The sequence below is a fragment of the Podarcis melisellensis genome (assembly GCF_964234715.1).
Source record: "Podarcis melisellensis genome assembly, chromosome: 1".
Taxonomy (NCBI): domain Eukaryota; kingdom Metazoa; phylum Chordata; class Lepidosauria; order Squamata; family Lacertidae; genus Podarcis; species Podarcis melisellensis.
In genome coordinates this window covers 120,362,022-120,387,504 of record NC_138528.1, presented here as the reverse complement: position 1 = coordinate 120,387,504, position 25,483 = coordinate 120,362,022, and the positions used below count along the sequence as shown (strand labels likewise).

The 25,483-nt window shown below is 44.0% G+C and overlaps 1 long non-coding RNA gene across 1 annotated transcript; it reads right to left on the bottom strand.

The window, feature by feature from the left end:
• On the bottom strand, positions 1 to 24,608 carry LOC309363507. The gene is made up of 4 exons (XR_014165371.1): positions 24,558 to 24,608; positions 5,877 to 6,085; positions 4,124 to 4,276; positions 1 to 879 (listed from the first exon to the last, which is right to left on the bottom strand). It is a non-coding gene; the product is annotated as an uncharacterized lncRNA (long non-coding RNA).
• Between the last annotated feature and the right edge of the window lie 875 nt (positions 24,609 to 25,483).

Below are 25,483 nucleotides of genomic sequence, written 5' to 3'. Positions count from 1 at the left end.
AGGTCCCTTTACCTTTTAAATGGTAAGAAGTCTCCTTTTCTTTTATCTGCATCTTTTATTGCCACTGGGGGAGGGATCTGATTCCCCAAGACTGACATTAATCGACATTCATTAGGAGCATGTGGCTCAAAATAGGATATAGTATGGCTGTTTTCTATGGCACAAAACATAACAAAGATTGAAAAGACTGACATAGGAACATAGGAACAGAGAAACTAGGAGCATTTTCTAGTCCTACCTATAGACACGAGAGACCCTTGGCATGCAACATAGATACTCTACCTTTGAGCTATGGTCCATATAGAAGTTACACACATAGATGAAGCATAACTGTTTTATGTATAGTTTAGCACTGAGAAATTTCAAAGTCTCATGTGATAGCAGAAGTCATTCCATAGCAAATTTGCACTCCCAGAGTGGTAGCAAATGTGCATACAACCTGTTCTTGGGACGGAGCAGAGTCTTGTTGGAAAATCAACATACTGATTTGATTCAATGAAAGAAAATAAATAAATAGCACCCCCCCCCAAACACACTCACTTGCTAACATTCAGGCTCAATAGTGATCCCAAAAGGGAACATATCACGATGTATAAACTGTGAACTCTTTTTAAAAAATATGTTTTTAATTAAAAATGTCACTTACGAGATGCCAGCTGGTGAATATTGTTTTGCTGATGTATGACATCCTCTCTGACACCCACAGCATGGTACCTCCTTGCCAAACTGTATGCCAGGCTCCCATAATGCCAATCGCTCAAATGTTGACATTTCCGAAAAATGGTGGACACGAACAGGAGGCTTGGAAAAGCTGTTTAACTTTGCAGTTTCCAACAGAAAATAGTGTTCTGCACCATGGGAGCCTATGCTGTAACTGTGCTGAAAGACAAATAAAATCCATCTCTATTATACCTTTTAAATGCTATTTTACTAATTTGGAATGCTGTGTAGCCCTTGGCAGATATTCTGTATGGGTACATTCCAGACCGACTCCAGGATGGTGGGGTTCATTGGCAGTGTATGATCTGATGAATCCCAAGCAGCCATGACTGTGGTCAGCATAGTGATTTCCCCCAAATATGGTGCTCCAGAAGTTCAATTGTCCCACAGCATTGTGGGTAAAAACAACAACACACATGACAAAGCATGATGGCTGTTATGTTTTGAAGTCAGCACCAGGTTTTGTTTTGTTTACCCACAATGTAATGGATTGACAAAATATCCAGGACATTTCATTTTGGAAAAACTAAGATGTTGGCCACAGCTGTGTTTACTGGGAACCCAGAACAAACACTCCAGAAGAGATCATCGTTGGCAGTGGATCCTGGCAGACCTGACACCATGGGCCCCCAAACTTATCGTGACCCTTCCCAGGCTTAGCCTGCTACCCACTCACTCATCACAGGCACTGGTGGAGGAATGGGGGTGGGGGGAGCGCACCACCCCCAGCACCGTCGGGGAGGGGGGTCGCCCCCGGACACGCACTGTGCACCCCCTACTGCGTGACTCACGCCACGCCCCCACAGACGGCACACCACGCCCCAGCAGGCAATGTGCCATGCCTCCAGGGCGCACGCCACCCGGGACGCCATGCCACATGGGACGCGCATCAGCCACGCTCTCGCCTGCTCTCCACCCCTGGTGCCAGAGCGTGCAACTTCACCACTGATTGCAGGGTCCAGTTCCCATCGGCAGCTGCTGGCTAGCCATTCACCTCCACCTTCCAGCTTCCTACTTCCTGTGGGCTCTGAGACAGGGCCAAGGAGATGCTTATTCTCAGAGAATAATTCTGGCTGAGGAGGCCAGGCATAGACATGCACTGCTATGGATTTCCACAGCAGTGAGAAAGGCTTTTAAAACTTCTAAATCCTAATTTAGAATTCTAAACCCTAAATTAGAATTTAGGTTTAAGCAGTGCAATTTTTCTAGAAAAAGAGGTGCCGGATCTCACCATGAACACCTTCCTTGTTCTCTTATAATGGCAATGGCGCCCACCAGAGAGGTGCCAGAACTGAGTTCTGCTGAGTTCTAGCTAAGGAAAAAAGAAAAAGCCCTGGGTTTAAGAATGTGGATCAAATCCTCTGTCACAACCCATGTCTTGTTTTCTAGTACAAGTAAAATGTAATTTGATGGTAAAATCCCTTTGCTGACATACTTGTAGACTTGGGTCCATCAGCTTATAGCAATTTCATCTAAGTTATCGCAGGCTAAGTAACAGGTATAGACAATGCTATTCTTCTTCAGGGGATGGGGAAAGGTGTGGGCACTGCATACCCTTGAGTACCCCCAGAAAAACGCGGGTAGCTCTGTGGTCTAAACCACAGAGCCTAGGACTTGCCGATCAGAAGGTCGGCGGTTTGAATCCCAACGACGGGGTGAGCTCCCATTGCTTGACCCCAGCTCCTGCCAACCTAGCTGTTCAAAAGCACATCAAGTGCAATTAGATAAATAGGTACCACTCCGGTGGGAAGGTAAATGGCGTTTCCATGCGCTGCTCTGGTTCGCCAGAAGTGGCTTAGTCATGCTGGCCACATGATCCAGAAGCTGTACGCCGGCTCCCTTGGCCAATAAAGAGAGATGAGTGCCGCAACCCCAGAGTAGTCCGCGACTGGACTTAATGGTCAGGGGTCCCTTTACCTTTACCTTTATAGAAATGGCTCGGGGAGGGGAAAACGTAAAGTAACAAACATGTGTGTTTTACCCAATGTGCCACATACTATAGAAGCATAGTTAAGGATCTGAACTATAGAGTGGACAGTTTTCACTGCACACATGGTCCTCCAAACTTTGAAAGCGGATTCTAGTTATGAAGACGCTATCCAGAAACTGCAAGAGAGGTTGGTCAGTGAATTAGCTGACATGTTTCTGCCCTTCCATCTAGCCTCAATCCCTTTTGAGGAGATTTGGAGCATTTGGTCTCCCTGCAGCTCATTAAGTTTCCTTCAGCTTCTCTCTCTATTGAACTCCTTTTCAAATCCCTGATGGCCGAGATGGCACAGTTTTGTTGCATCTACCCCCAATTAATCTGACACCTCCTTTTTTCTATCTTTTTCAGGGGTCTGCCCTCACTAGCCCACGGGGTCCGCGAAAGGTCTTCACCCTGTTACAAGCCTTTAACTGGCTTGCCAATAGGAATGAATGAATCTGACAAGATGTTGAAGTTGCATTGCTAAATGGGGGAGAACGGGAGCCATTTGTGAAAATGGATCTCTGCAAAAACAGACCAGAGGCTTGCTGAGAAACAAAGACTCATGGATTTTATCAGACTTGACATCCACAAAACAATTTAATTAACTCTCTTGTATATAAATAGTACATGGGTTAGCCAACATGGAGCACTCCAGATGTTAGGTAAAGGTAAAGGGTAAAGGGACCCCTGACAGTTACGTCCAGTCGCGAACGACTCTGGAGTTGTGGCGCTCATTTGGCTTTACAGGGAGATGGTGTTTGTCCACTCCGCAGACAGTTGTTCTGGGTCATGTGGCCAGCATGACTAAACCGCTTCTGGTGCAATAGAAAACCGATACCAGATCAGCGCACGGAAACGCCATTTACCTTCCCGTCAGAGCGGTACCTATTTATCTACTTACGCTTTGATGTGCTTTCCAACTGCTAGGTTGGCAGGAGCAGGGACCGAGCAACGGGAGCTCACGCTGTCATGGGGATTCAAACCACCAACCTTTCGATCGGCAAGCCCAAGGCTCAGCAGTTTAGACCACAGCGCCACCCACATCCCTACTCCAGATGTTAGTAGACTACAATTCCCATCATCCCTGAACTTTGCCCTTGCTGTTTGAGGAAGATGGGAATGGAATTACAGCATCTAGGAGGCACCTAGTTGGTTACCAATTGTATAGTGCAGGCAAGTCCAACGCATAAGAGGTTGTCATCTACTCCCAGTATAAAATAACTGGCAGTGATCTACACATTGTCATTGAAGGGAGGAGGCACATGTGGGAAGAGGAAGAGGAAGAGGAAGGCATGCTTGGAAAACCCTCACTATGATCAACTCCCTCCTGGAAACCTATGTCCCCACTGTGGAAGGACATGTGGGTCCAGAACTGGCCTCCACAGTCACTTACGAACTCACTGTTAAAACCGTGCTTATGGAAGACAATCTTACTTGACTATGAGCGATCGCCAAAGAAGAACAGACAATGTCATTTTCAGAATTTAGTTCATGGAGAAGGCAGCAGCACTGTTTCTATCTAGTCGAGGAAGCTGGTGAATAAGAGGTCAGCCGCCAGCTGCACTGTTAACTCTGGAAACTGGCACTCTAAACAGCAAAGCACAAAGATCATCAATTCAGCACAGTGTTATAATACTGAGCTCAGCATTTTGCTTCATCAACAGCTCCCCTCCCCGGCACAGCACCTTTTTTTCTCTTCTGGTTTATGACTGAATTCTAGTACATGAACAACCCATTAAGCTCCAACACCTGCAGTGCCTTTATCTGAAGAACACTTCATCATGTAATACGCCACATGTATAATAGCATTGTGGTGGCGCTAAAGGAAAGAATAGTGCCGGTGAATTTATTTAAGGTCGGGAAAGCAAAGTGGCTGGGCTGTGTGATTTCCGCACCCTTGACTACAACCTTAGAAATCAATCAGCATTCCTACTCTTTATGCAAATTTTTATTAATCATGAATAGGACGAGGGACCACCCTGACACTGCGTGCGACTTGCAATACAGTGTTGTCTTGCTGTAGGAAGACGGCGTAATATTATAGCTAAGAGCAAGGAGCAAGGAAACCTCCCATTCAAGTTTCTCCTCTGGAATGGACTTGTTTGGTGGTTATAGGAAAGCCTCTCACTTCGTTGCCCTCCCATTTACCTGCCTTACAGGGTTGTTGTTACTGACAGGGCCATCTTACCAATAGGTGCTAGGGGTGCAGGGCACCTGGGCACCGGGCTCGCAGGGGCGCCAGGTCGAGAGTCTGGGGTCGAGATTTGGAGTCCGGGGATTGGGAATAGCCGACAGCTGCTGCCTAGTGGAGAAGAGCCCATCGGAGTACCAAAGCTCTTCTGCTGTGGGCAAGCTCCGCCCTCCTGCTTGTTGGAATTCTGCCTCGGTCAGAGGAATGTGCCACAGCGTAGGCACCGGCAGATATTCCTTGTCGACCTCCCCGCTGCGCCACTCTGCTGATAAGCAGGCGAGGTCTCGGCGATTCTTCCCAGATGTGTGAGAAGAACACACCATTCCTTTTCTCTCCCCTTTGGTGTCCCCCAGGGAGGGGAAAGAAGCAGACAAAAATCTATTTACATTCTTTATTTCTGTCTCTTATATCAGTACAGAGAAACATGTCTGCACTCCATAGCAGTAAGAATAAACTCCACCCATGTACTTCCAGTACGGGTCATATGACACACACACTGAGCTAACATCCGGTGCTCAGTACAGAATGGACTGCCCCTTTGTTCCCATGGCAACAGTCACAAACATCCTGTTTGGCTTTCCAGCCACATGCAGCTGACTGAGCTGCTAGAGCCTTTGCTTGCTGCTGCATTGGTGCTTTATGATAACACTGCTCACCTGGGATTGGCGGGCCATCGAGAGGCCCGCCCAGCACATGCTGCTCACATGAGCCTTGGGCTCAACTGCTGTTGTGCTGGGCTCTGCTTGCCCACCCCACCCCCAGTCGCTCGGCTCCGGCCTTGCTCTGCTGCCACCGCTGCCGCCTCGGGCTCCTGTGTTGTAGCTGAGGTGGCCAACAATTTTGCCCCCCCCAAAAAAGGGTTGACAACTCTGGGAAACTGGGGGGGGGGTGCCAGACGGATCTTTGCACCCTGGCACCGCATATGCTTAAGACGGCCCTGGTTACTGAGATCATTGTTCATCATTGTTCTGGGCCTGGAACATCAAAAATTGTTACCTCAGTAATGGTTTTCATGAATGCCCTCATGAATTCTGCACGAATGTTCCATAGATGAAATGGAAGCAATGTCTAAATACCATTTATTCTTGATGCACAGTGCAATTCCAGAAAAATGATCCAAAGGTACAGGACAAGGTCATCTTGCTGAACCTAAGGAGATCTGGGTGTGGTCACTGCTTGGAGAACACCAGAGAATCATCTGTATTCTGTCTTAAAATAAGAACAGAAGACTGTAAATACATCTGTATCAGTATTGATAAGACACTTCATGAACATTTCCACTGATGTTCCTATATAGGCAAAGTTACTATGTTCATATTGGGGTTGGGTGGGCCAGCATATTTCCTTTCTATATCAATTTGGCATATCTTCATAAGTCTGTCCTAACAGATTTCTGCACTGATCTGCAAGAAAATTCATACACAATTACAATTTTTCTCAGAACGTTTTCTAATTTTTTAATCCTAGAAAACTCACTGCTGCAAATGTCAGGGAAAAGAGGGCACTTTTTATCATATATGGTGGAATGGTAAAAAAGATAAGTATGGGAAGTGATATATAATGAATTTTTAAAAATGTTTAAAATAATGTTTGTCAAAAAACCAGAAGCCTTTCTCTTAGGAATTTTAGGTGCAGATATACCGAAGAATTTGAGAAGACTGTTCATGTATGCGACTACAGCTGCAAGGATGCTGCCTGCCCAGTGATGGAAAAAGGAGAATATGCCGACAAAGGCGGATTGGCAAATGAAACTACTTCATTATCAGAGATGGGACAAATATAATTGTATTTAAAAGAACACTGTAAACACTCTCTGGCAGACTTTGAATAACTCTTGCAATGTTACAAAGACTTTGGATATATTGGAGGACTGTAGTTTGGATGAACTATAATATGCAGTTGACTAAGATATTTAAAGGACCCGAGGACGAAAGTCCTAAGATTCGGAAAAATCTTTTTTTTTTAGGTTTAACATTTTTTAAAAAAATGTTAATTGTGTGTCAAGGTCCACAGGGCTACCCCAAAAACTCACACATCACACAGAATTTTTGTTTAAGATTTTTGGCATAATTTTGGCCACAACTTTATTAAAATACAAATTTGTGAGTGGTTGCGTAGGCATTGGTTGCGAGTATCTGCCCCCAGAGTATCTGACCAGACGGACATTCCGCACGATGCGAAAGTCAGAATAGGGGAATACACTTCGGGGTAACCACGGAGCAGGGAACCTGCCCTCACCCCAAATGCAACCAGGAGCTCACTGCTATGGCCCGAGCCCCCTTGACAGAGTGGACAAGCAATAGTTAGCCCCCAATTCCTTTAATGGAATCCCTTGCAGCAGCAGCATTAGAGGGGCAGGCACTTAACCTACCAAGGGCAGGCACTCAACCACTGCCCCTCAACCAACCAAACCATAAACCAATGCCTAACCGCAACCTTACAAGTTGTGACGATTTGCTACGCAGTAGGCAAAAACCAAATGGCCCCAGCCAATCAGCCAGATGGACAAAATTCCTACAGGGCCCCTGCCCCAAGAGCAGGCAACCCCATGACAGGCATAGCAAGTTCAAAGCGAACAACCCTAATTTTAGGGAGGGGGAGGGGCAATCCGATGCACGGGCGAAAAGAGGAAGCCCTAGCCTTGTGCAATGAGTTTTAGCATTTCTGGCTGTCAATCAACAAATGGCAACATTAACTTCTTCCCAACAACAAGGGAAGCCCCAATCGCATCAGTGGCCAACAATCAATTAGCCCACCCCCAACTTTGGAGTGTCCTGGCGGCCCCCACCGCAACACGTGCTCTCCATGAAGGAGAACATGCTTTGTGTGATTTATTTTGTAAAACCAATAAAAAATATTTCAAAAATAAAAAAATAGAAAACTCACTTTAAGCACAGGTCTGCATGACCTACCAAACAAAATACAACATATAGGCCATACTCTTGACCCCACCCTAGATTTTGCAGTCCTAGACTGGTGTGGGGAGGGCAGCAGGTTTATTAAACCAATGCTGGGCCCCCTGTCATAGTTGGTAGGCTGTGATGGCTCAGTAGAAGGAAAGTTGTACAGTTGTACATAATAATTCAATGCTGAACAGATGCAAAGCACAGAAATGAAGCCAAATCTACTTAACTGAAGTAGCTCCAGGTTACATAAGCAAGTAAGGTCCAAAATGTTGCATATCTTCTAGTCAGAGCCACCAGTGCAAACCTGGTTATCTCCCATGCTGAATCAATGAAAACTACAGATTTTCCACTGAGCAAGTATACAATTTTCCATGTGTCCTGTTTAATTAAGCAGAAACGTACTGGAACCATGTGACTCCTGCCCCTCGAGGTTCCTATTCAATTTCCCATACAAACCTGACGAGATTAGAATTGGGTATCAAATAGGTTTATTTAAACACACACACACACACACACACACACACAAACCCTGGCTTCATTCTTTCCAAATTTCCTTTGAGTAGCCTCCAGAGAGATGTAGATAGTCTAAATGCTGCATATTAAACTTTAATTACTTATTTCTCTGTTAGGCAAGTGTGATAACTAACATTCAGGAAGAGATCTATGCATCGCAGCGTTTGCAAGCATTCTGCAGCAGCGAGGAAATGAAAAATGACTCGGCAACCTATCACCAATCTCTGTCGGCACCTCCTGCCCCTCCGGCTGAACAGTGGGATGCCAGCTGGTCTTCTATTAACAGTAAATGGAAGATTCTTATTTATTTATAAGCGTCATTAATCTGATAGCTTTGAACGCAATTTGTTTTCCAAAGGAGAGTGCATGGAAGGTTTGCTTGGCACCATCAGGGCAAATAAAATGGATGGTTTATTCGAAACCCCACAATATTTAATCCCTGGTAAATTACGTTGCGGCAAGAGTTTTAAATTTTTGCCATTGCAGCCGTCTTATAAGCACAGAAACAAGTGCATATAAGGAAGTGTATTCATTGTGTCGCCACATGTAGCGAGGTGTGTTGTTTGGGAGCAACAACGATGCAGAGACTGGTGTGGATTAGAAGTGGCCACAATTCATATTGGTTACAGGCTTCCTTACCAGAGTTTGGTAGGAATCCAAGCACCAATTTCCCACCTGCTGGAAACTTTCATCCACCCTGCACATGTGCTGGGAACTTGCCAGACCCCACAAGCAATATGAGTGTTTTGGAAGCTAACACTAGCCCCTAAGCCCGAGGCAATAGTGTGATAGCCCAACACAGGTGGAAAATACTTCAAGGCGATATTGATCAATGATCCACAGATAATACACCCAAAAACACATTGAAAAACCAGTCTCAAACAAGATAGTCCTGTAGAGAAGATGCTACACAAACTCTTGTCATCTTTTATGACTGTAATATGGAAACCTTGCTAAAGATTGCCAATGATTCCAAAGGGAAAGGTGGATTAAGTAAGAAGTTAGAAATTTTCTTTGGTAAAGAAATTTTAAACATTTGAAATATATTTTATGCTGTATTCTGGCATAAAGTCCTTCACAGATTTAACTGTGTCTACAAAAATTTCAAAAAACAGACCCCTTTATATTGTGTCAGGGGAGGGAGATGCTGTTTCTCTCATTGTTTCTTCTTCCTCCTCCTCTTCTTGTTCTTCTTCGTCTTCTTCTTCCCCCACTACCGAGAAGGCCCTCTGCCTGGTTCTCTGTAGCTTAGCTTCTCACAGTGAGGGAACCGCCAGAAGGCCCTTGGAGCTGGACCTCAGTGTCCAGGTTGATATACAGAACAACTTTGAATAATTTGAAGAGGAGGCAAAGAAACTGAGTAATCAAGTGGAATCTGTATATTCAGAGACACAGATCTGTTTTCTCAGATGGAAAAAGTGACTGCAAAAAAAGGAAGAGACAAATTTAGGGTGGAAGCATACTACTGTGTCTTAGATAATTTCCTGTGCTTACATAGAAGCTGTGAATATATTTGGATTCCTGGCAAAACTGAACAGTTCTTCCCCAAATAATGGTACACTGGAAAAGGATGCACATAGCCATTTGAAGATAATTTACAGTAAAGATCTGGTTGAAGCTTCCCCAGATGCTATCATAGCTCTCTGCCTTTATCTAATTCTGCCAATTTTGAATGCTGAAGGAGAAACAGAATTCTCCAAATTAGTCTTTATTAAAAAAAAAAAAGTTACATTGCACAAAGTTACAGTCAAGACAGTCATCATTATCTGTTTTATCTATAGATTGGGATCTTCTGAGAGAAATATTTTTTGGTAATCTCATCACTGAATTTGTTGACAAGAAAACTAGGCGGGGAGAAGATGAGATGACTTTTTAAATATTCTGACTGCAGCTTGTCATTTTGTGTAAATATTTTCTTTAACTTTTAGTCATAAAATGTTAATATTCTGATGTCAAATTTAGCTGGGTTTCCCCCCCCAAATATTATATGTAGTTTTCCAGCTGAGGGGGAAATGAAACTGACATAAAGTGCTGTGGGATTGTGCTGTGGGATTTCATGGATGGGCCCTCAAATAAGCATTTTGCCCTCGGCCTCTCAGTATCTTAACAAGACTCCAGTGCCCTATGATGCTCTGTTGACAAAAGACTTCACTTTAATCTATTGCAATAGAGTCACCAAACAGTGTCTAGGCCAGGGGCCAGCAACCTTTTTCAGCAGGGGGCCGGTCCACTATCCCCCAGACCTTGTGGCTGGACTATATTTTGAAAAAAATAATGAACGAATTCCTATGCCCCACAAATAACCCAGAGATGCATTTTAAATAAAAGGACACATTCTACTCATGTAAAAACATGCTGATTCCCAGACCGTCTGTGAGCCAGATTTAGAAGGTGATTCAGCTGGATCTTGCCCCTTGGCCTTAGTTTGCCAATCCATGGTCTAGGCTCTTAGCACCAACCCTAACAACTTGGCTCCACTCATCTCCACTCAAGTTCAGCCAATCAGACAACCCCTATGGATGCTTTGTACACCAAAGAGACAGTTATCGAAGATCCTCTCCACCTCCATCATCTTTGCTCCCTTGTTTTCTCTTCATTTTCTTCAATTTTGACCTTCCTTCCTTCCTTCGAATCTGGCCTTGGTAATGAGAAGACACCCACATATCAATCTTCTAGGATGTGTCTCCTTTATTTATTTATTTATTTATTATTATTATTATTATTATTATTATTATTATTATTATTATTATTATTATAATACATAGGAGGTGCGTGTCTAATGCTTCCTCACTCATTACAATTATAATGTTTACTTATTGTATTGAAAATCGGTCTGATTCGAACTTTTCTATATATATATAAAACTCATCCATGCAATATGTTTTGAAAACCAGGAAGTCTCTGCTGATACATCCCATTACTGGGATTGTCCAGGAATATAAACGTGGCTTCCTTCAAGCAGTTCCTACTATTATGGTACTTCGGGTTAAGTACTTAATTTGTTCCGGAGGTCCATTCCTAACCTGAAGCACCACTTTAGCTAATGGGGCCTCCTGCTGCCGCTGCACCACCGGAGCACGATTTCTGTTCTCATCCTGAAGCAAAGTTCTTAACCCAAGGTACTATTTCTGGGTTAGTGGAGTTTGTAACCCGAAGCGTATGTAACTTGAAGCGTATGTAACCCGAGGTACCACTGTATTGCCACAGTTGTGGAAATCACTGCAATGACCCTTGTAACCTGGACAAATACATGCCTCATAAGAGTCAAGATGGAGGAGGTATTTTGAATGTCTGTGTGGCATTTGTATGGAGGCCCAGGTCGTTTCGTGGACTATTGACCCGTACACCACTAATCTGCTGCCACCAACCAGGTCCTCCCCGGTAAATCACTTAGTCTCAGTCAGGTTCTTAAGTTAACAAAGAAGAGTGTAGTTTATTGCAGACACAAACTTTAACTGCATTCAAAATGTTGTTGCTCTTTACCTTGTTAGTCTTATTTTTATTCTGTCTCTAACTGTTCTACCTCCCCTCACACAAGAACCAACTGCAATAACTGTCTCTCTAATTCCAACTGTCTGCCAACTGCTTTCCCAACTGCCTTTCCCTAACCAACCAACTAAAACCAACCAACCCAAACCTTGGGCTAGCACTTTTATAAACAGGTAAGCTTTGCCTCTGGCTTTTCTATTGGTCTACCTACTAGCTCTTTTTCTATCCCTGTACAGACATTTTTAAAAGAACGGGCAAGCGCCACAGTCTGAAGCGGCCCTTAGCGCTGGAAATAGTACTTGGTACATATTTATAAGCTATTCCTACTTCACAAGCCCCAAAGTTGAATGGCAAACAAGTTCTGGGAAACCGTGGGTCAATTGAAGTCCTGACAATATGACAAATCTGCCAAATGAGGCATGGGAAGTCTACATCAAAGAGGTAGATCTCATTTATGGCATGTGAGAAATTGTAATGGACGGCTGTTGCTTTTCCGTGACTTCTGTCAAGGCATACATGATGTAACAGGGCTGTGATTGAGCCATGACAAGGGAAGAATTAGTAATCCCAAGGCTTCTGAATATCTAACAGCTAAATGCCTTGCTCTATGGATGCATGTGGCTGGAAGAGATCATAGAATCATAGAACTGAAGAGTCGGAAGGGACCCCAAGTGTCATCTCATTCAAGTTGCTGCAATGCAGGAATCTAAATATATATTTTATTAAACAATTTCAACAAAACCAAATTATCAATCCAATTAATCAATTGCATTATTCCCCCCCTTTTTACCTCCCCCACCCCCCACCCAAGACTTCCCTCAACTCCCCTCTCTGATTTGTTTACACATATTATTCTCTGCATGTTAAAAATTCTACATATCATTACTTTATTTGTCATATATTCTATTAATGAATTTGTGGATGTTTATTCAAAACCTGCCAAGGAGTCCAAGTCATTTTGTTGTTTTTTTTGAATAGTTTGTAAAAAGTTCCCAATCTTCCTTGACGTCACGGTTGTCCTTCTCACATAGTTTATGTGTCGTCAACTTTGCCAACTCTGCATAACTCATCAGTTTTTCTTGCCATTGTTCTTTCGTTGGGATTTCCTCCTTCTTCCATCCTTGTGCTAACAAGACTCTTGTCGCTGTTGTGGCATACATAAATAAATTCTTTGTTTTTCTTGGCAGGTCTCGTCCTAAAACCCCTAACAAAAATGCTTCTGATTTCTTTACAAATGTCATTTTAAACATTTTTTTTCAATTTATTATATATCATTCCCCCAAAATTTTTAACTTCTCTACATTCCCACCACATATGATACATAGTACCTTCTTTTCCTTTACATTTCCAACATATATTTGACTGGGTGTGTACATTTTTGCTATTTGTATTGGTGTGGTTTACCATCTACACATCATTTTCATATAATTTTCTTTCAAAAGAGAACAATCTGTAAATTTCAAATCCACTTTCCACAGCTTTTCCCAATACTCAAATTGTATATTGTGCCCTATACCTTGTGCCCATTTGATCATAACTGATTTGACCAGCAATGCAGGAATCTAAACCAAGGGTCGGCAAAGTTTTTGTGGCTTGGGCAGATTCACGGTCCCGCAGATGCCGTGGTGCACGCACACACACACATGCACAAATGCTATTTCCAGCACTCCTTCTGGCACGGAGGAGGCGTGCGCAGCTTCCCATTAGCTGCAGAGGCTTCCTGAAGCCAATGGGAAGCTGGCCAGCATCGCAGAAGGCAGTCCTCGCACTGCTCCACGCCAGTTTAGCGCATAGCTGTCAACTTACAGATTTGAAAATAAGGGACCAGATGCCTCAAAAATAAGGGATCAGCAGCCAAGATAAGGAATTTTAGACAACCAGCTCCTTTCCTTTCCCTCATAACAATCAATCGAAGGAGCCTCCCAAAAAAAATCCAAAAGCCCCCCCCCCCACGAGATCGCCGCCCGCCATTGTACTCAACCAGCTCCTTTCCTTTTCCTCCACCATGTGCCCCCACTCCAGACAGACCTTTTTTCCCGGCAAGGGTGAGTGGGCTATCGATGACGTATCCATCCGATTCCAAGCACAGGTATGTTCAACTTCTGAGCCCCTCCGAGCCAAAGGCAGAAAGCCCAGCCAGCAGCCAAACGAAGCCTCAAGTGGTGATTCCCACAGTGCAGCAACCTGGCAAAGGGGATGCAGCAAGGAAAACCACCGTCACCTCTCCGCTGGGAAGTGCTCAGCAAAGGCGAGTCCCCAGGCATGACGGCCGGGCACAAGGCATGCAAGCTCCACCCCCCGGTCATCTTAGACTCCTTACTGGGTGAGCAACACAGCCAAGCAACACAGCAGGAACCTCCCTCCTCCCTGGCTGGCAGGGAGGGAAGGAGAGGAGCTGCTTCCTTTGAAACCTGGGAAATTTAAGGGACATCATCAATAAGGGACAGCAGCAGGAAACGGCGCTGGGATAAGGGAGTTTCCCGCCAAATAAGGGATAGTTGACAGCTATGGTTTAGCACGGTGCATGGGAGCTGACCGAGCAGGCAGCGGGGGTCCATGGGCCAGTTAAACGACCCCGATGGGCCACTTGTGGCCCATGAGTCTTAGGTTGCTGACCCCTGATCTAAACTAAAGCATCCATGACAGATGGCCATGGATGTTTTCTTCAATGAGCATTGGTGGACCATGATGGCAATTAATAGTTGCTAGACATCTACTGATGCAGATGAGAGGTGAAACCACTCTTCGACATTTGTCTGTGTGACATAGAGAAAAGCAGGTTGGTTGGTTGTTAGGAAGGAAGGAAGGAAGGAAGGAAGGAAGGAAGGAAGGAAGGAAGGAAGGAAGGAAGGAAGGATTCCCTGAAGGCCAAGATCCAACTTTGGGACAAGTACTCTTGGCGAGAGAATCCCAACAGTGATTTAAAGTCACTAAATATACAGCAAAGTAAATTGTGGAAGTATAGGAGGTTAGACCTTTGAAATATGCCCTTCAAAGTTCCCTCCAAAGTTTCCCACTTCCCCCAGAGTAGGGGGGGGGGGGAATGGCTTACTTACAAACTCTTCAAAGGTCTGGTTCATGCACTTCAGAAAAGTTGCACAGGAAGTAATACTTAGGCTAGTTACAAAGTGGCAAAAGTTCAGCCATACAGTTGAGCTGGAACAACCAGCTCAAATCTCTTCACATGGTAAGTTTCTCAGGTAGATGGGGGGGCAATAGGATTGATCAATGAGTATGTAGTTTGCACATCTGTGTGCACAAGGCGGCAGAATGTTAATCAATAGCTTACCTAGAAATTTTATTTAGAGTTGTCTATATGATTGTGCATTCAATGTATGATCTACGTAAGCGAAACGTCTACTAGTTACATCTGAGGCTTGGAATGTTTGCAATATTTGAACTGTTCTTGCTTACTTAAAATCAATAAAAAATTATATTGGGGGAATCAACAATTGCACCCATTTCCACATGAATGCTTGGAACATGTGTAGAGGTAGCTTGCAGTGTAAAATGAAAAGCACACATCAAAGAAACAGCATTGGCACCAGTATTCTCATCTAATGAGAAAATAGATCCTGTGAATTGCTACTCCTGGAACTTCCTCTGAAATAAAGCAAACAAACACACAATGGAAAGTGACTCCAGTATACTATGTTCCATGCTTTTCACCACGGCAGTTCAGATTCGAAAGACCTGAGATATAATTTCACATGATGATTCCTGATTGATGTCATCTTTCAGAGAGAATAAATTGGAATAAGAAATGCAGATGACTCTTCTCATCTATGGAGACATATAAATATCTGAAGTTGCAATTCACATATTGGGTTTTTAAAAATTGAAAACGGAACTTCAATTTCACAGCAGAATAAAACCATTTATTGTACCACCCACGTTATCTTCTCTCTTTTTTTTAAAAGAAAAAAATGGTTTTCCCCCTAAGTGCATTTTATTTCTTGTATTTATTTAATGAGGTAATAATCTTTGCTGTTCTATGTATTTGAATAAAGCTGGGAATTACCCTCTTTTAGAAAATAAATTGTATTTTAAATATTCATAACATGAAATAATAATTTCCCTTGCTGCAATTACTGCTTTTAGACCGTGTTTTTATACAGGTAAGATAACTGTATACAATGCTATCCAATCAGATCTTGGTGGGAATGCATTATTGAAACAAGTAATATGAATGAAAATGGTTTCTTCCTATCTTTTTTCATAATGAACAGGATCTCATTACATAGATCTCCCTTAATGGAAAAATGTGAACACTGCAATCATATATTTAAAAAATGAGATGTTCATATGCACCCAAAGTAACATCACAATAGCTTTTCATAATCTCAGTGCATTTCCTGTGTTTTAAAAATCATATTTCATCATAACTGTGACTAAATAATCTCAAGGATATATTCAGGAATGTGATACATGAAACCAATTATCTCCCCAAAGCATTCCTCCCCCCCCCCTTTTATCAGTCTACAGTATAGGCAAAGTGAATCTTAATAATGATGTTCCTAGTCTTAAACTGTTAGCAATTTTGGTTCACTTTCAATGGATTTTTGTTTGTTTGTTTTGTTTTCTCAGTTAAAAAAAAAGTGACAAGGGAAATGTTATGGTTACTACGTTCTCTCTTTTTTAAAATAGGCTGCTGGAAAAGAAATTGAAAATAGTCACAACACCCTAACAGCTACAGTCCTCAGAGAGGGTTAACAGTCAATCCTTCTTCCCATGGAACTCTGGGAATTGTTGCTCTGTAAGGAAATAGGGGTCACTTAACAACTCTCAGCATCCTTAACAAACTACATTTCCCAGGATTCCCATGGCTGTTAAAGTGGTATGATACTACTTCCAATACATACTGCTTGGGGCTTTTAAGACGCGATGCCTTCTGTTGAACAGAGAAATTTACACTGCAACTCAGCGACACCATTTGCTTGTCAGTTTGAAATGTGGTTAGATCTGAAACTGAGAGAAATGATGTGTCAGAGCTGCAGTACCCCTGAACCTACTTAAGCTCAGCTGCAGTAGCTATAGGCTTTTGCTTTGAAATGGCGTTTTCTTCTTCAATCATTTTGCAGCAGCCAACAATGAAATCAACAAATGCTTCTAGAAACTCCTTCTTCACCATTGTTTGAGTGTGGATGAGACCATACCATTAGTAGGAAAGCCTCTGGAGAGGTCTCCTTTTTAGTCATAATAACTACCAGTCATGTCTAATATGTGTACATTGAATCAGAGGAAGGGAACCTGGTGCTTTTCATATATTGTTGGACTATAACCCCCATCATCGGTGACCATTGGCCATGCTAGCTGGGACTGTTTATTAGAGTCTGACAATATCCAGTCTCTACCTGATGTCCAACCCCTGATTCAGAGGCAGTTTTGTTCAGGAGAATGAGCTACATTTATGAGGGAATGTGGATAATCTCTTCAGTTTCTCAGCTGCATTTTCATTTCATTTCATTTTCATCCCAAACATGAAACCAGGCAAACAGGATTTGAACCCTTGTGCAAAGTTGAAGCTGTGACGAATAATAATTAATCCCACCCACGTAGATTTCCATGTTCTAAAGTCGTTTCATTATTGGGCCGGTGACTCTGATAGTTCTGTCCATTCTGTCTTGCACAAAAGTACAATTTTATCTCTATGGAGTTGTTCACAGTTACATCTTACTTGCCCGGGACTTGAGAGTTGTATCCCACCAAGTTCTACTGAGACTTGAGTTATTAAAAATAGCAAACCTGTCATGTCCATTCATTTAAATTGGCCTACTCTATGACTGCTCCAAGGTCACCTAGTGAGGTTCATGGCCCTAGTCCATAGTCCAACACTCTGATCACTACAACATTTTTATAGGCTTTTTGTGATTCTTTTTCAGCTGAAGAACAGGGTAAAAATGTTGCAAATAAATGTTGTTGTTGATGTTGTTAGTGCTATTTTTTCTTTAAAAAGAGGTGCCAGAATTCACCATGAACACCTCCATTGTTCTCTTGTAACGGCAATGGTGCCTACCTGAGAGGTGCCAGAACTGAGTCCCGGTGAGTTCCTGCTGCAAAATAACCTTGATACTATTATTAAAATGTATTGATGCTAGCTACAATGTCAAAGGCAGAAGCTTAGAAAGTGGGACTGTTCCTCTTGCATTGCTGTAGCTATTTTGAAGTACAGAAATTAACCACAACAAAAGTTCTTAAAATTCTGCAATGTAACCTTGAATGTATCCAACAGGAGGTCTTTAAAGCTTAATGAGAATATTGTCCCCATGCTACTGAAATCTCTTACATATCTATGAACGTATACATCTGCTTTATAGTGATCCAGATCATTAGTCTTTCTAGCCCAGCATTTGCTATTCTGACAGTCAGACAGTGACTTGCCAAGGACTCTGGTAGAGGTCCTTCCCAGGCCTGCTACCCGAGAGCCTTTTTCAGCTGAGATGCCAGCAATTGCACCTGAGACATGGTCCAGATGAGGCCTCACACTTCCCCCACCCTTACTGAAATCTGAAATAGCATCCCAGGATAATGGGAATGCTGGCCTCATCATTCATATACATTAGCCACAGACATAGGGACCAAGGTTTAGCTCTTTCCAAACATGTTCCCAGATGGCAGTGCTGATACTTCAGATGGCTTTTCCTCCTGGTGTGTAGGTGGGGGTCCTTCTTCAAACAACTTCACCCAGTGTCACATCTCTGAAAATTCGACCCCCAACCCCCACCCCACGGCAGCCAGCAGGAAGGCAGACAGGAAAAGCTCTTACCAAAGTCTTTTATTCAATATTCACAGAGAGAGGCTTAGAAAGGTAGTCGCTCAGTGTAATCTCCTTCCCCCCCCCCGCCTTCTCAATCATCAACCACCACCCCTTACAGTGGCTGCTTAAGGCCACTTGTCTCTTAGCGATCTTAAAGTCGCTGTCTTATTACAAAAGAATTTTAGAAATACACTTGAAAGAGAAGTTGCTGAATTGCAACTCATTACCAAATTAAAAACTGTGGAGAGACCTGGTCTGAATAGAGATATTGGATTCATGTCCCATTATACATACTAAAGCTTATTTTGGTCATCTATCACTTCCCTGTGGAACCAACTGCCATAACAGTCATCAACAGTTATAAGGTTGAAGCAACCTCTGCTCCAGAGTATCTGACAAAGTGTGTATTACACACGAAAGCTCATACCTTGAAAGTTTATATTTACAGCGGTACCTCGGGTTACAAATGCTACAGGTTACAGACTCCACTAACCCAGAAATAGTACCTCGGGTTAAGTACTTTGCTTCAGGATGAGAACAGAAATCGTGCTTCAGCGGCACGGCAGCAGCGTGAGGCCCTATTAGCTAAAGTTGTGCTTCAGGTTAAGAACAGTTTCAGGTTAAGAATGGACCTCTGGAACGAATTAAGCACTTAAGCTGAGGTACCACTGTAGTTGATCTTTAAGGTGCCACTGAAATTATTTAAAAATGTTTTTTTTCATCTTTCATCTTGTTATTTATTATGACTATGACAGATCAACTTGGCTATGCACCTGAATCAGTAAACACCATCTTCCATTCTGCAGATCATGCAATGGAGGGCGGGGCGAGGGGGCAGGGCTGGAAAGGGACCCACGGATTGACCGCAATCTCCCAAAACCTCCCGAGGATCTACCAGTAGATCGTGATCGACTTGTTGGGCATCCCTGGGCTAGAGCATCCTTCCTCAACCTGCTTCCCTGCAGATGTTTTGGACTTCAGTTTCCATGAATCTCAGCTGCTACAGCCCAGTTAGTGAAGCCTGGAAAAGAAGATAGCAGGCATCTATTCTATGGTCACATCTATAGCAGTTAAGTTGCTTCCTAAATGCTGTAAGTGCCAACCCCATGCTTGGGCTAAGATTGGATATTGTGAATTTTTGCTGTGGTCATTACCGAAAGCTGTATATTAGGACTGGATTCAAAATCTATTCAATTGCAAAAGAATTGGCTACATCTAGTATTCCACTTATTGCAAATCTGTTCCCTCATTCATGGGCATTATGTACACGGTGAGCAGAACTAGAATAGCCTAATGTTCCTTGCAGGTTGTTGTGGGGTTTTTTTTGAGACAAGCTGAATTAGAAGATTATATTGGTTTTCTCCATTACCCCCTTTGCCTAGATAATGATGGACAAGTTAAGGATAATATCACACCTATTGGGTGGTTCACACATAGCATACCCATCAGTAGATGTTGCAGTCATGGAGTGATGTATGAATGGGATATCGGAGATGTAACAGAACTTTCATATAATCTCATACATATAGTCAGCTCATAGATTCTTCTGCCAGTCATCAGGTGTCAGGCTGCCAAAAAAGCCCTTCCGTCTGTGGTTCAATGCTGTAAGCAGAAACAGGCATGGCTTGACAGTAATTAACTCTATTGCCCAGTAACCAAGGAGACAGCTCATGGCACATCCGTCAGCTAAGCAAGTCAGTTGCAGAAGCTAAAGTTCCGTCCTCTCTTCCCCTGTATTTATGCATTTTTTCGCCGTGACTCAGTTTTTCTTAATTGTTCTAGCCTTTCCTCGACTCTTCTTTCCTGCGCTGAGAAGGGGGATGGGGAAGGAGCTGAATCAGAACTGTATTGCAGGACAGGAGACACAGCCCCTGCTTCTCCTCTAGGAGTCTGTGGCTGGTAGCCTCTCCCCTTCCCCCTCACTCTCTGCTGATGATTCCTCCTGCTCCACCAGTCTGAACCCGGTTCAAAGTCTGCTTCCCTCTCAGGTGCCTCTTGGACTATTGGCTGCCACTTCTCTTCCTCTTCCAGCCAATCCCTGACATCAAACCTGGTTCCCATTTGAATATACATCACTTGATGATTTAGTACAGTACCCAGTAATGCCTTGCCTATATGAACGGGCTACCACAGACATCGTGCCATAGAGAAAGTGTTGCCTTCATTGTCAGAGCACATGCTTTGAATGTGCTTGCTTCAAACCCCAGCATCTCCATCTTATGACTGGGAAAGATTCCAGTCCAAAAACTAATAATAATAATAATAATAATAATAATACAGTCATACCTCATGTTACGTCCGCTTCATGTTACGTTCTTTCAGGTTATGTCCTGCGCGTGCGCAGAAGTGCAAAATGACATTGCACGCATGCGCAGAAGTGGCGAATCGCAACCCACATGTGCACAGACGCACCGCTGCAAGTTGCGCTCTTTTCATGTTGCGAATAGGCCTCCGGAATGGATCCCGTTTGCAACCAGAGGTACCACTGTAATAATATATTTATACCCCAGCCACTCTGGGCAGCTTCCAACAAAAGATTAAAAATACATTAAAACATTAGTCATTAAAAACTTCCCTAAACACGGCTGCCTTCAGAAGTCTTACAAATGTCAGATAGTTGTTCATTTATTTGACATCTGATGGGAGGGCGTCCCACAGGGTGGGTGCCACTACTAAGAAGGCCCTCTGCCTGGTTCCCTGTAGCTTCACTTCTTGCAGTGAGGGAACCGCCAGAAGGCCCTCAGAGCTGGACCTCAGTGTCTGGGCTGAACGATGCGGGTGGAGACGCTCCCTCAGGTATACTAGGCCAAGGCCGTTTAAGGCTTTCAAGATCAGCACCACACTTTGAATTGTGCTCGGAAATGAACTGTGGAAAAGAGCTGCTGTCCAATTGTGCAAACTCAGTGGTAGGAATCCTCTGGGACACAAGAGTGGTCCCTAAGACTCCATCCTGGTCACATTCTCTCTGACCTGAGCTGACCAAGTGTCTCCCCCCCCCCAATAGAGTCAGATACCAGTTACAAAATGTTGTGAACCACCCTAAGATCTGTGGGTGAAGGGCAGTTTACAAATTTAATAAATAATAATAAAATAATAAAATATATAGTAATCTAGGGAATAGCAGACCCTCCTAAAAAGGGACGTGGGTGGCGCTGTGGTTTAAACCACTGAGCATCTTGGGCTTGCCGATGAGAAGTTTGGTGCTTTGGATCCCCACAACGGGGTGAACTCCCGTTGCTCTGTCCCAGCTCCTGCCAACCTAGCAGTATTAAAGCACACCAGTGCAAGCAGATAAATAGGTACCTCTGCGGTGGGAAGGTAAACGGCATTTCTGTGCTCTGGTTTCTGTCACTGTGTTCCATTGTGCCAGAAGTGGTTTAGTCATGCTGGCCACATGACCCGGAAAGCTGTCTGTGTACAAACGCTAGCTCCCTCGGCCCGAAAGTGAAATGAGTGCCGCAACTCCATAGTCGCCTTTGACTGGACTTAACCATTCAGGGGTCCTTTACCTTTTCTACCTTTTAGCAGACCCTTCAAGTGCCCCTATTTTCCAGGGATGTCCCTGATTTAGAGAAGCCATCCAGGTTTCTGATCTGATCCCAAATTGTCCCGCTTTCTCTTAAGATGTTCCTATTTTCATTGGATAAATGTTGGAGGGTATGGAGTTATCTGCCCCCCCCAAGCTATCTGAGGGTAATCCTGTATAGCGAAGGGTTTTTTTAAAAAAAGTTTAATGTTTTATTATGTTATCAGATATGTTGGAGGCTGTCCAGAGTAGCTGGGGCAAGCCAGTTAGATGTGTAGTGTATAAATAGTAAAATTATAATTATGGAATGGGGCGTCCCTATTTTCATCGGAGTAAAGTAGTAGGGTATGGGGACTTGGGTGGCGCTGTGGGTAAAACCTCAGCGCCTAGGACTTGCCGATCGCATGGTCAGCGGTTCGAATCCCCGCAGCGGGGTGCGCTTCTGTCATCCGGTCCCAGCGCCTGCCAACCTAGCAGTTCGAAAGCACCCCCGGGGGCAAGTAGATAAATAGGGACTGCTTACCAGCGGGAAGGTAAACAGCGTTCCGTGTGCTGTGCTGGCTCGCCAGATGCAGCTTGTCACGCTGGCCACGTGACCCGGAAGTGTCTGCGGACAGCGCTGGCTCCCGGCCTCTAGAGTGAGATAAACGCACAACCCTAGAGTCTGGCAAGACTGGCCCAAATGGGCAGGGGTACCTTTACCTTTATGGAATAGAAGTTGAAAGCTAAGCAGAAATGTGACACTGGCAATCAAGTGTAAAGAAATCGTGTGCATTGAGTGACATATGGACCTTAGGATGCTCTTCATTAGTGACTGAGGGTTTGTGTGCTCCATATTTCACCAGGCAGGTGTAACAAATGGGCTCTTGATTTAGAATAAGGAGCTAACAACAACCCGTGTTATCTACAATCCTATCAAATAGAAAAGGCATAAGAAGATTAATCATATCACTATAATGCTAAAGCTCATAAATATTGGTTGACATTCTTCACTTTGATCAAAACCCTAAGAACTCTTTCCAAATTAAAAAAACCAACAACATCACCTTGGTGCATGCCGTGTTTAAAAGCTGCATTCCCTTTTAAATTATATTTAGGTGGATCGGTTCAAGTTGCCTACAGAAATATGCTCAATTGTAATCAAGCTTTGTCAGAAGCAAAGAAGGAGGAGATTCTCTTATTAATGTGTCTGAGACCATCTTTTCTTTCTTTTTCTTTGCATGATCTTGCAGATTTCAACTCCACAAAGTGGTTCTCCCTCTCCTGTAAGTCTGCATTACGTGGACAGGCAGAGTCCCCCAAACCCTGGGGAGGCCCCCGTGTGGAATAACGACTCAAGACAATGTGCTATGGGATTAAAATTGGCCACAACTTTATTATGTTTCAGATGTGGGTAGACCTTGGCTCAGGCATTGGGCGTTTATCCCTCCCAGTCCCCCGCTGGGGATCTGGGGAACATCAGGGTTATCCAGTATGTGGGGGGATGGGCTGGCTCTGGAGAACATATGTTCAGGCAGAGAGAGCCCGCCCCCGTTATGCCGCCGTCGCAGGGGAGAGCAATGACAACCTCTCAGCGTACGGCCAAAGCTTCCTCTCCAAACAACGCCTTTAATGGGGATCCCTGGTATCGCTGCCGCAAAGAGAAGGGGGACGTAAGTCACTGCTACACGCCCACCCCAAATTTAGGGAAGGTAGACTAAAGCATTCTGCCCAAAGCCTGATACTGCCAAAGTTGTGACGTTTTGCTATGGGAAAGGCAAACCTGCCAATGCAGGAGAATTCCTTTCCAGCCCTTCAACAGTGACCTTGACGTAGCAGCGCCTGCCTACCTGTGGAGAAGAGGTTAACCTGCAAAAGAAGTCTTAACTGAGGGTGGTTAGGGTGGGAGAAGCTCTGGAGCCAACTGATGATTCCCAGGTAAGATCCTCCCCCTATTGTGTGGGCAGGGTGGTCCCTCCCCCTACCTGGCCTGATCACCTTGGCAACGCTTCCCCAGGTGGGATTGGGCAACTGGCTGAGGTAGGCAGAGACCTCCAGGCATCCCACCTGGAGAAGGAAAAGCCAAGCCTGTGCTAATGGGGTCCGGCGGCTGTGCACGACCACACAAAGGGCGCCCCCCATTTAACGTGGGGAGCGGTCATTGTGGCCTGGCCACAGGCCTGGTCAACGATATGGCAGCTGGTTGGGGAGTACTGCAGTTTTACTTTGTTGTCCTTTCCTTTATGTGGCCCAGGATTGGTTTGTTTTTATCATATGCTGATTTCTACTTCCAGGTACCTAAACGGTTGTCGCTGCAAAACTGATAGGTATATTTATCTGTAAATATCAGACTTCACATGTCATGGCTAGTGGCTTAAAAATACACTCACCATGTTCTTTCCCCCTAATTTATAACAAATTCATATCTAACATGCCCATTTCTAACTATAATTCATTTCAACAGAGCCTGACTCAGACACAAGAAGGGAAATGAATACAGTACGTACGCTTTAGCTCCATTGCAAGATCTCATGGGGATTTCATCAGCCTAGAAATAACAGAAGGGGGAAGGCATGACAAAAATCACTTAGGCCTGATTCACACCTTACACAGCAGATGTGTCAGCCACATCTACGTACATTGATGTCTCCCTATGGACACTGCAAAGGGTCATGAAGAGAAGATGCGGATACAGATAGCGCACTGGGGAGTTCGCTGTGGCATCCTCACTAGGGCTTAGTCTCACGTTTCACTTGGTCTCCAAAACAGGGAGGTGGGGAGTGTTACTGTTTTTGTATCCCACCCTTCAGCCCTATAGGGGTCAAGGGGAGCTAACAAAGAACAAACAAAATTAATGAAAGCCACATAAAAGAACAGCTAAAATCCATTTCTGTGATGAAATACAACACAGTGGACAGTGGACTTTTTTGCATTATTTGGAGCTCCACTCCAGCTGTGTACACAAGGCTCCGTCAAACAAGTATGTATTATATTGTTGTCTGAAAGATAATAGTGGGGAGTGGGGAGCCTACAAAGTGTCCACCAGGAGCGAATTCCAGAACTGGTGTGCCACCACCAAGGAGGTCCCACAGGCCCACCAGCAGAACCTCTCCTGATGATCTCAAAGCCAAGGTTGGTAGATACTGGGGAAGGTGCTCCTTTAATTATTTGGGTCCCAAGTTATTCAGGGCTCTGTACATACATACATGCATACATACATAATTATATCAGTACGCCATCTTTCCACAGTTCAAAACATGCTCAAGGTGGCTTATGACATGAAAAAATACATGTTGGGTATATTCCATAATGTCTCCTGCTCTGAGCTTGAGTCCGCATCGCAATGCAGGCTTCGGAAGCCTGGCCTGCATTGTAATTCACTGCCTGGTGCAAAGCAGCCAATCATGTACTAGGTGGGTGTTGCCAGGGGTTG